This window comes from Phocoena phocoena, chromosome 16 (genome assembly GCF_963924675.1).
Source record: "Phocoena phocoena chromosome 16, mPhoPho1.1, whole genome shotgun sequence".
In the NCBI taxonomy this organism is placed as follows: Eukaryota; Metazoa; Chordata; class Mammalia; order Artiodactyla; family Phocoenidae; genus Phocoena; species Phocoena phocoena.
This window is the reverse complement of record NC_089234.1, coordinates 35,767,394-35,779,502: the sequence shown is the minus strand read 5'-3', so window position 1 is coordinate 35,779,502 and position 12,109 is coordinate 35,767,394.

The following is a 12,109-nucleotide window of genomic DNA, read 5'->3' as shown; positions in this document are numbered from 1 at the left end:
TTTTAAAAAAAAAAAAGGTGCTATAACAACTTAATATTCACATGGAAAAATATAAACTGTAAACTCCACACCAAAAGTAAAACCTGTTATGAGATGGACCATAAACCTAAACATAAAAGCTAAACCAATGAAGTATTTAGAGTAAAACACAGAACAGTGCATTTGTGGCCTAGAGTCAGGCAAACATTTCTTAAACAAGACACAGAAGGTAATCATCATTTTAAAAATTGATACATTAGACAAATTAAAATTTTAAATGTCTGATCATTAAAAGATACCATTAAGAAAATGAATAGGTAAGGCTCACACTGGGAGACAATGTTTATGAAACAATATTTCCGACAAAGAATTTGCTTTCAGAAAATATAACTCCTATAATTCAATAACCAAAGGACAAACAATCCTATAAAAATGAGTGAAACTTGAACAGATACTTCACAAAGAAAGATACACAAATGATTAATAAGCTCAAAAATAAAAGCACTCATCATCATTAACCCTCAGAAAATGCAAATTAAGGCCATAGGAGATACCAATACACACTCAGTAGGATGGCAACAAGACTAACAAAACTGACACCAAGCAGGGCCCTCTGGGGCCCTCCCAGGTACAAGTCATTTCTGTGTCCCCCATTTCTTGTCTGGAGGAAATAGGTTTCATTCAGCCTCCTTGACCTTCCTTGCGTTGCAAAGGGTAGACTTAAACAGTTGCTTATCAGGGAAGTGAGAGAATGCAGAAACAATGGAGGAGAGATCAAGAAACTATAGTGTAGCCTGGGGCAGGGTCCTGGTTCTTCTTCAAGGAATAGATATAACAGTATCCGAGTTCTTCTGCAGGAACTAAGGTCCCCACCCAGGTGGAGGATGGTAACTTCAGGCTGAACACAAGATTCCTGGAACAGCACCCTCTTACCTCACTACCAACCAATCAGAAAGAAGTCTGCACACAGTGGAAGGTAACAAAGATGCTGACCTCCTCCTCAAATGATTCTCCCTTTAAAAACTTTCATGGCCAAGCAGAATCTTCAGAATCGGTTTTTGAACATGAGTCTGCCTTCTCCCCAGGTGGCTGACCTCCTAAATAAAGCAACCTTTCCTTTCCAACCAACACTAGTCTCTCAATTATTGGCTTTCTAGTGGCGAGCAGCCAAACCTGAGTTCGGTAACAAAATCAAATGTTGGGATAACATAGAGAAACTGGAACTCTCATATACTGCTGGTGGAAATGTAAAATGGTACAACCACTTGGAAAAACAGTTTAACTGTTTCTTATAAAGTTAAACATATACCATCCCTGTTTTCCAAGAAGAATGAAAACACATGTCCATGAAAAGACTTGTTCCAGACTGTTCGTAGCGTATATTCATAATGCAAAAATAACCTTGTGAACAACACCCGGTTTGCAAATTGGCCCCCATATACAGAGGGCAAGGAATGACCACAGAAAGAGGCAGCCCCTCCAGGTTGGTAGGTGACAATTTTAATAAGCAAGGAAAATAAGTACCAGATTTGTGTTGGGCGGCTGCAAGGTAAGTAGAACTTCACACCTGACAAACAGAATCTTAAAAGTTTATATAGACCCCTTAACCATGTTTAATCATGTATTCAGTCCCGTTATTCTCAACAACACATCTGTGTCTCTGAAAACAGCTCCCACCATGGGACTGGCAGGCAAAGAGTACCTTCAGGGACTGGAGAGGCAATGAAGGACCTCTGATCGCCCAGGTCCAGCTTGCAGATCAACTAGCAGTCACATCCTCTAGACGACTTCCTTCATTAACACAGATAGCCACCAGTAGGAAAATGAACAAATTGCAGTATTTTTGTAAAAAGAACCCTACTCCACAATAAAAAAAAAAATACTGATACATACAACAACATGGAGGAATCACAGAGCAGAAAAAGCCAGACACTGAAGAGCACACGTATTGTACCATTCTGTTTATGTGAAAGTCTAGTACAAAGTTAATCTACGTTGAAAAAAAGGTCAGAAAAGGGTAGCCTCTGGGGGCAGGAGTCATTGACTGAGAAGGAATTCTCTGGAATGATAAAAATGTTCTACCTCTTCATATGGCTAGCAGTTACGCTGGTGTATATGTTTGAGAAAACTCATTGAGTTGTAGGCATTAAATTTGTGCATTTCACTGAATGTAGATCTTAAAAACTGAAAGCAAAAGCAGTACTGAAAGTAAAAGATAGCCTCATAGAAAAATGACATATACACATGCTACAGACATAAAAACAAAAGCTATCAATGCAAGAATTCTACTTATAATGGCCTTGCAATCACTGTCTCAGATAATTCACACAATATGCCAGTGAATTTCTCATTTGGTTCTCCAGGGTACTCTGGGCAACACTAAGGCAGTGTATTAAAAAAAAAACCATATGGTGGATTTGTCCCAAGTCAAAGGAATGAAAATAAGCTCATAAAATTCTCAAATTTAGTTTTTTCTCCAATACGCTTTCAAAACATATGTTCTTACTTTTAAGAGCTTGCTTGAATATGCTAACAAATATCACAGTAAAACAAGACTCAGAGGGCTTCCCTGGTGGCGCAGTGGTTGGGAGTCCACCTGCCAATGCAGGGGACATGGGTTCCTGCCCCCCGTCCGGGAAGATCCCACATGCCACGGAGCGGCTGGGCCCGTGAGCCATGGCTGCTGAGACTGCACGTCCGGAGCCTGTGTTCCACGACGGGAGAGGCCACAACAGTGAGAGGCCCGCGTACAGCAAAAAGAAAAAAAAAAAAAAAAGACTCAGATTGTAATGGGAATATTTAGAAGTCTGATTTCTTAAATCTATGTCATCAGTTTGCTGAGGTTTTTTTGTTTGATAAGGAGACCTATATTCATACTGCAATTAATAGAATCATATTTTATACTTACAAATGTGCTTCTAACTGCTATAATGTAATTAAACATAGTAATACTCCCTAGTGTTAACAAAGGGTGTCAGAACCTCCAAGGTCGTGCTCCATGAGGGCAAGTTTGAGATCCACTGTCCTCGACACTCAGGAAGGCATCATGTCTATTGACTTTACAGAGGAAAGCATCTGGAAGATACTGGGGCTTGTGTTGAGCCTTAAAAGGGGGATTCCAAAAGGTGGGAAAAGACTAGGGAACTTCTAGCTGAGATTATGTAGCATTTGAGGTTAAAAGCCCAAGTTTGGGTGTGAGGTCAACATTAGCTCAAACTCTGGCAGTGGTATTTATTAGCTATGTGACCTTGAGCACACTTTTAAGTTGCACTTTTTCCATTAATAAAATGGGAAATACCTATTTTTTAGGGTTGTTGTGATGAGATAATGTGCATATAATGGTTGACACAAAAGTGCTCAAAATCAGTAGTTATTAAAAATTGTGAACTAAGCTACAAATATTATAAATACGCAAATCATTGTGGGATTAATTTGCGGTGACCAATTTACTTTTTTCAATGATATTTTTCTGGAAATAAGTGAGAAGGCTATTTAGTTTTGTTTTGTTTTTTAGTTAATTTTTTATTTTTGGCTGCATTGGGTCTTCGTTGCTGCGCATGGGCTTTCTATAGTTGCGCCTAGTGGAGGCTACTCTTTGTTGCAGTGCGTGGGCTTCTCAATGCAGTGGCTTCTCTTGTTGCTGAGCACGGGCTCTAGACACGCGGACGTCAGTAGTTGTGGCTCATGGACTCTAGAGAGCAGGCTCAGTAGTTGTGGCTCACGGGCTCTAGAGCACAGGCTCAGTAGCTGTGGCGCACGGGCTTAAGTTGTTCCACAGCATGTGGGGGTCTTCCCGGACCAGGGATCGAACCCGTGTCCCCCTGCATTGGCAGGCAGATTCTTAACCACTGCATCACCAGGAAAGTCCCAAGGCTACTTAGCTTTATATATGATGAGAGGAGTAATTTATAAAAGACAGTGAGGGGCTTCCCTGGTGGCGCAGTGGTTGAGAGTCCACCTGCCGATGCAAGGGACACGGGTTCGTGCCCCGGTCCGGGAAGTTCCCACACGCCGCGGAGCGGCTGGGCCAGTGAACCATGGCCGCTGAGCCTCTGCGTCCGGAGCCTGTGCTCCGCAGCTGGAGAGGCCACAACAGTGAGAGGCCCGCGTACCTCAAAAAAAAAAAAAAAAAAGACATTGAAAGTTAGGGTAAGGAATCAGATTTAGACACATAAGTACCTAAAGATAAGTTTGAATATAATTTAGGACAGAAGATCTCATGCCATTTTATTTAGAGGAATATGTACCTTTTCATATGTAAAGAAAATATGTACATAAGTATGTATATAGTAGTGGGATAAAGTCTAGATATTTACAGGTATGTAGTCACTGTGCTAAGATATTCAAGGAAACAATTTATTCCAATTATATCATGCTAATTTGCCAAGAAAAGTGACTAATTTTCCAACCTGGTGCTTCCCAAGGAAAGTCTAACTTGGCTGCAATTTTTAAATTTCTTTTATTCTGTTGACTGTATGCTTCTGGACTTCATTGTTAAGGTGTCTGTTTACAAACAGTGCAACACAAGAAAAATCCAAAAATGGTAGTAGCACACACATTTATGTATTATCTCAAGAAACAGCAACTACTTCAGTTATGCTAATGAAGTCATTCTGCAACTCATAATGGAGCTTGGTATACTATTTCCTACATACTGAAAATAAAAACACAGCAAATTATGCTAATTTCAAACTAATTTCCACCCAATGCTTCTCATTTATGAAAAAGAGCAGTTAGCTGGCTTGTTCAATGGTAAAGGGAATACCTTTGTCACTTGGTGTCATCCTTTTTCTAACAATTTCAGTCTAGGAAAATGATTAGACTACAGCCCAGAAAATAGCCATTAGGATATTATTATGCATAACACATCTTGAACCAGTGAAATAACATAAAATTATGTATTTTGTTAATAGAATGACCTACTTCTACATGACCAGACTGCTGCTTGACTTGGTTTTCCATATTTCAGATGGTCTTCTCATTTGCTAGTTCCTTCATCCTTTTTCCTAGATGTCTGGTCACTACAAAGGCTTGAAGCCATTCTCCTTTGCCTCAGGAAATAGGTCAGAAAAGTTTCAATATGTCAGCCCCCTCGCAATGCCCATAGTTAATGTCTACATGGTCTCTTCTTTGAGCCACACCAAGCATAAGTCCAAAACCACAGATACCATCAGAGAGTTCACATTCCTTGTGTTGATATTCTAACGGCCATTGGAAACGCCATGAAAACTAATATGCCTCAATCAGTTTTTGCTCTAAGGAAGAGCTCATCTACATTTCATGCAACAGGACCTCCAGACCAATTCAATTTGGTCCAGTGACTGAGTCCCTAGCTCCAGGGAAATCCCTGGCCCAACAAATGAGTTTTCTCAGGTTGCCTTCCACCCCAAGCCCCAGTTGGCTCTTTGCTCACCATTACACGAGAACTGGGTAACCTTGAGCCAAACAAATAGAGAAGCATTGCTGGGATGGAGAAGAATGGTAGCTTCAGGAGAGGACTGGATGGATCCCTTATCACCTCAGGTTAAAGCTAAAGTCCAGCACAGGAGGTTTCCCCCCATTTTGGCACCTACCTACCAGGGCAGGGTCACTTCGTATGATTCCCTTTTTCTCACACTAAATTCCAGCCAAACTGAATATCTTTGGCTCCTTCTCAAGCATAGTACCCTCTTTTCTGTGACTTTGTTTTACTCATTGCTCTTAGAACTCTCCTACATCTCACATATATACCTCCCCCTATTTTACTCCACCAGTTTCTGTCTATCCCTCAGACCTCAGTTTAGCTGCAGTTTTTTCAAAGACTCCTTTCTTGATGCTCTTAGATTCTCTTTAAATGACATTCCTAGGGACTGCCACTGCATACTCTTTCGAGAGTTAATAAATGAGGTCCTAGGAAGAGAAAATAACACAGAAAACACTGCATTTGTATAATTAAAATAAAATAGAAATATTATAAACCAAGGTCTTATCCTTCCACAGGCTGAATCCATTCTAGGGAAGTTAGGTCTGATCCACAGAGTATAAAAATTGGGTGACATTGAATAAAGATTTCTGGCTTCTCTTTTTTAAAAAGTCAGAACATCTGGCAACACTACTCCTATGCTTCAACATGCCAAAAATTAACTGGGGAGCAGCTAACCCCTTTGAGAGGGCATATGGGCTTCAGTTCACCATAATCTCCACCACTCAGTGGCCACTGCCTGACTCACTTATTTGCGCTGCCCACTGGACTCCCGTAAGCATATAAACTTGCAACCCTGAACAAAGGCTAAGAAAGAAAAATCTCCATGTTTATGTTGACAATGTGAGATCAAAGGTGAGATAAAGAAGAAAAAGGACTTGTGTTAGGAGATTTAAGGATTGAAGGAGGAATAATGAAAATTCACAGGAAAGGAGGGATACATCTCCAGTTTTTCTTCTTCAGTAACTTCAGTTCTAACTAGCTTGCATATGGCTTCTTTTAACCATCAGACAGGAAACTAAGGCAGAATGGTAAACACCATGCATTTAATTAAAACTCTCTGCATATCTAGGTAGACCAGTACCTGGATAGAGGTGGTGACCGGGCCACAGTGTCACAGAGCTGAATTTCTAGTGCAAAAGACATCATTCAAAGATGTGTTTCAGGGGCTACACTCTGATGCCCTATTCTGCCCTGGCAAACAAAATGGGTGGTTCATTTATCCCCAGGCAATGAAGAAGGCATGAGCCCAGTGAGAAAATCCAAAAGGAATGGTCCACAAGAAACCAACTCCTATACTTCACAGCTTTTGTTCCTTTCAAAAGTCAAAGTATCCTTTAGGGTATGATCTCATTTCTGGAGATTAATGAAAATACATTACTTCTAAGAGATGCAAATTTTTATTTCAGTGTTATAGGAAAATAGCGACACTTTAGACCATAAAATATGCATTTTACCCTTTGGTGAGAAAGACTTTTAAACATGCCCTATGATCCTAAATATAAATAGCTTCATAAAACTGCCCTAGAGAAGATGAAAGGGTTGCAATTGTAAGAACAAAATCTCTTGAGCCATTCAATGGCCCACAAAATGCAGTTATTGACCATAAGATTATGTTCTTCATGATACTTAGGGATCCTCTGGAACATCCTTTTCCATACAGGTGAACGAAGCTACTCGACATTGCGTTAGTTTCCACTGCTGTAAGAATCTTCAGGGCTTAAAACAACACTGATTTATTATCTTGCATCTCTTGAAGTCATAAGTCCTAAAATCAAGGTATTTGTAGAGCTGCTTTCCTTCTGGATGCTCTAAGGGAAAATCCATTCCATTCTTTTATCCAGCTGCTTAGGTCCCTTACATACCTTAGCTCATAGACCCCTTCCTCCATCTTTAAAGCCAGCAGTATAGAATCATCCACTCTCTCTAGGACTCTGATCCTCCTACCTCCCTGTTATGGAGCCTTGTGATAACACTGGCCCACCCAGATAGTCCAAAATAATCTCCCCATCTCAAGGCTCTTAATCAGCAAAGCCCCTCTTTCCATGTAAGGTAACATATTCATGGGTTCTGGGGATTAGGACATGGACATCTTTTGGGAGGTGGGGGGGGCATTTATTATTCTGCTACAAGACATATTGACTGGAGTTGTCAGATAGAAACCCTGGCAGTAAGGAAGGTAATTGGAGTAAAAGTACATTTAGGGAGTTCTCAATGTGGTTTCAGACAAAACTCAATCACATAAGAACATTCTATTCTGCTATAATTTTATATTTTTAATCTACTAATATACATATTTCAAATAATTGTTCTTAGAAACATCTTTATTTGAACCTCATAGATGCAAATGAGATCGAATTTTTTAAATGGGTAAATATTTAATGAACATTGTGCTAAGATTTTTGAGCAGCATACTCTCATTAAATACTTAGGTATTTTAAATAATATAAAAAACATGGAGCTACTGTCTAAGATAGTGGTTGTATTTAATATGCCATGTGGTTAAATGAGAATGCAAACTTATAGTCCCTGATGGGAGAACAGGACCTTCAGATACAGTTAAGATTGCTCTTATGCATAAAGTAACAGTAATAACTAACATTTATTAAGTGTTTACCATGTTGCCTATGCAGTGATTCCCTACAATGACACATATTTTACAGATGAGGAAATAGGCACAGAAAAGTGACTTATCCCAAATTTTAAATCTACCAAGTGGTGTCTGTTTGAACCCCGGTGATCTGCATTCAGAGTCAGACGTTAGAAAAGTCTAAAAGTTTTTGTTACCTAAGGAAATCAATTTCAGGAAGAAACTAGAGAACGGTAGAATATTTTGGAGGTTCTCTATGCAAATCAAGATATACAGTTTGTACTAATTTTCTTCATATTAACCCAGAAACCTGCAAACATTATTATTTGGATTTGGATCTCTTCTAATTTGGAATTGATAAGAGTTGACTATGCACAGGTTAAAAACACTACATTTGTTGATGAAATACAGAGAAAGGAGGAAAAATGAAGATAGTACTTTTCGTATATATATTCACACACACACACTCATTTAAAAAAGAGTAAAAGTAAAACAAAGACCAACAACTTTGTGCTGATAAAAAAAAAACCTCAAAGGAGTACTTTCCACTAAAACATTTGTTTCAAGTTCTCCCACTCACTTCAAAGATCATGACTAAGACACCCTATGCCTTTCTGAAGCTGACGGTTAAAGCTCCTCAAGGCTAAAGGAATGGGAAGTGTTAGATGAAGAAGGATCAGGGCTTGAAACGAAACTCCTTGGGCTCAAAACGCTTGTTCTCAGTGCCCCTGTCTCACCTTCCACACAAACTTTGCTACCTACTACTTTGCATCCAAATCTTTTGTCTTTATAATTTCCTGAAAAAACATGGAATTGTTGTTTCCAAGATGGCAGCTTCTTCACACAATATTTTATGATGAAAATTGGTATTTTGTGGTTGGTTATAGGTAACTCCACCCCTTTCTCTCTGAAGCAGGCGATGAATACACGCACATACACAGTCAAGAAGAAATAAATAATACAGAGTAATACAGAGGGATCACTCACCTCCAACAGGCCCAAATTAAAATGACATAAAGCTTATCTAAAAAAGTGAATGTAAAACACCATAAAACATTTCTTACATTGTAGAGCTAACGGAAGACAACATTTGGAGCTGGGAGATGTTTCAGAGGCCATCTTGACCAACCCTCATATTTTCTTATCGAGGAGATGCAAATTCAAGAGGGGAAAAATAACTGCAAAAGAGTCATCAGAAGAGTCTGTGCTGGATTTAGACGTCATCGCTGACACTGGCTCACGTTCATATCTTAATAATGACAACTTCATCATAACAATGGTAAAAACAACCAATATATTTGAGTACTTCCATGTGCTAGGCACTTCACACACATTAGTTTATTTATATTCCCCAAACCCCTTAGAAGTTAGGTTTTGTTAGCAAGTGCCTGTTCAAGGCACTTACCGAAGGCCATTTTTAAGACATTTATATTGCTTTGTCAGTTTCCTTTCTGTCAGGTCCTCACAAATAGAAATCCATATGTAGTGACCACGGCAACAAATTCTCTGCACTGAGGCCTCATCCTTTTTCTGTTCACTGGGTAGCAGGATAGTAGAAAAGAGACATACACTATTTTTCTGAAAGGCACTTTTTCAGGATAGTTTTGGTTTGCAGTTTCAAGAACCATATGAATGACTTATTATAGACTTTCTAAATAAGTCCTTCTTAAGACTTAAAGACTTTCAGTCTACTCACATCTTTATGGCAAAGGCATTTCAGAATAAATCATTTTCTTTTAAAAGATATCATAAAGCTAAGTATATTCGAAATTATATTGGCTTAACAATTTAAGTGAGGTGATTGAACAGGGAGGTTTTGGCCTTCGGGAATATGCATCTATAAGTATGTAAATCAGCTACAAAGATTATTTCTAAATCCTAAAATAGAAATTTCTATATCCTAAAATCCTGGAAAAATGCCCTCATGAAGGCAGGTGTGCCTCGTTGACCACAAGACGACAAAGGACATGACTAAAGGAACTGCTGGCCTTTCCCTAACTCCAGGTATTTGCCTGAGCCTCCTTAGCTATGTACAGTATGTCCTCAACCTCCAGCTGCCTGTCCCAACTAAAGGCTCACCTTCACTTTGAAGTGGATTCCATACAGCCATAGCAGCTCTAGCCCCACATGTTGATGTTTCTCGGAAACTACGTCTGAGCACCATCCTCCAACTTTGGGCTCTTTCATCTCAGGGAGAGCAATTTAAAAAGTATGTATCAGCTGCTAAAATACAATTGACACTCGAACAATGTGGACGTTGGGACCACCTACATTCTGTGTAGTCAAAAGTCTGTGTATAACTTCTTTATACAAAATGACCATTGATAGATGAATGGATAAAGAAGATGTGGTACATATGTACAATGGAATACTACTCAGCCATAAAAAAGAATGAAATAATGCCATTTGCAGCTACTTGGATGGACCTAGAGATTATTATACTAAGTGAAGTCAGTCAGAGTAAGACAAATACCATTATATCACTTATATGTGGAACATTAAATATGACACACGTTTGTTTCATAGGTAAGTTCAGACTCACAGACATAGAGAACAGACTTGTGGTTGCCAAGGGGGAGGGGGTGGGGGAGGGATGGGGTGGAAGTTGGGGATGAGCAGATGCAAGCTATTATCTATAGAATGGATAAACAAGGTCCTACTGTACAGCACAGGGAACTATATTCAATATACTGCAATAAACCATATTGGAAAAGAAAAAAATTTTTTAAATCTGTGTAGAACTTGGTCAGAACATCCGTATCCCAAGTTCCTAGATATGTCGTTCCCCATCAGTAAATTCAAACAACTGCAGATCATGTAGTACCGTAGTATTATTGAAAACCATCTGCTTATAAGCAGACCCACGCAGTTTGAACCCATGTTGTTCAAGGGCCAACTGTATATACTTGTCTCAACAATTCTAAAAATTTCTGGTAGGAAAATGTTTAGTGATGGATATATTCAAAGATTTAGTTACAAGGTTGTTCCTCTGAGTTATTTTTAAATGCCCAACAATAGAGGATTATTTACTTATTCAAAATGTTGTTACAAATGTCCATGGCATAATGTCAGTGAAAAGCACAGGTCCCAGAGGGGAAGTACATTTTGATCCCATTTCTATGTCTGTGCACACAGACACATACATGCGCACACACACACACCCCTAGGTATAGGATGGGAATATAAGTATTTCCAATTTTCCTTTGTATGTATTTTCTATTGTTTTCTATAATAAGGTTTTGTAATAAACAATGATTTTTAATTGTTTTTTTTAGTTTAGGTATAAACGATGAAAGAAAGAGCAGAGAAACAAGGATTTCTAAATGTCACCTAATCAATGTCAGCTTCCCTGGCTCTCTTTTTAAAATTGCCACCTTCACCCTTGACACTCAGTCTTCCCCTCATGCTTATCTCCATAGCACTTCCTATCATATCATCTAACATGTAATATTTTTATTTTTTACTTTGTTTTTACCTTTTATCCCCATAGGTCAGCTCCTGGAGGGCAGGGATTTGGTTTTGTTCACTGCTACTTCCTTGGTGGTTCCTAGAACAGTGACTGACCCTATACGACTGATATTCAAAAAATATCTGCAGAACACCCAGCTATAAAGGAATGGCTCAGACCAGTAGCAAGAGTCAAGGAAAACAGATTCCCTAATGAGCAAGAATTGTAAAAATGCTTAAAGCAACAAGGGGAGAGGTAAACTATATTCAGAGCAAGGAGATAAAAATTTGATAGGCCACTGATTAAGGTAGTGCAAGGTTAGATGATAAGAAAAAATAATCAAAACTTCTCACTTGTTACCTCACTACTGTCTGCTTTAAAGGATGATAGTGAGAAAAGGTAGAACTAGCACTGAAATAAGGACACTGAAAAGGAAAGTAAGTGAGAAGGATATAAAAGAGTTCTGGTTGCTCTACATGAGGTCTGGCTTCAGTGACTATTGCTGTTTCTGGAAGGACTTCCAGCTGGCTTTAAGTATCCATGACATGCTGGGTTACCTTGTTGTAACATCAGCATTTATTGTAATTAATTACTGCTCATTTAGAAGGTCAAAACTTTGAGCATAAGTTCA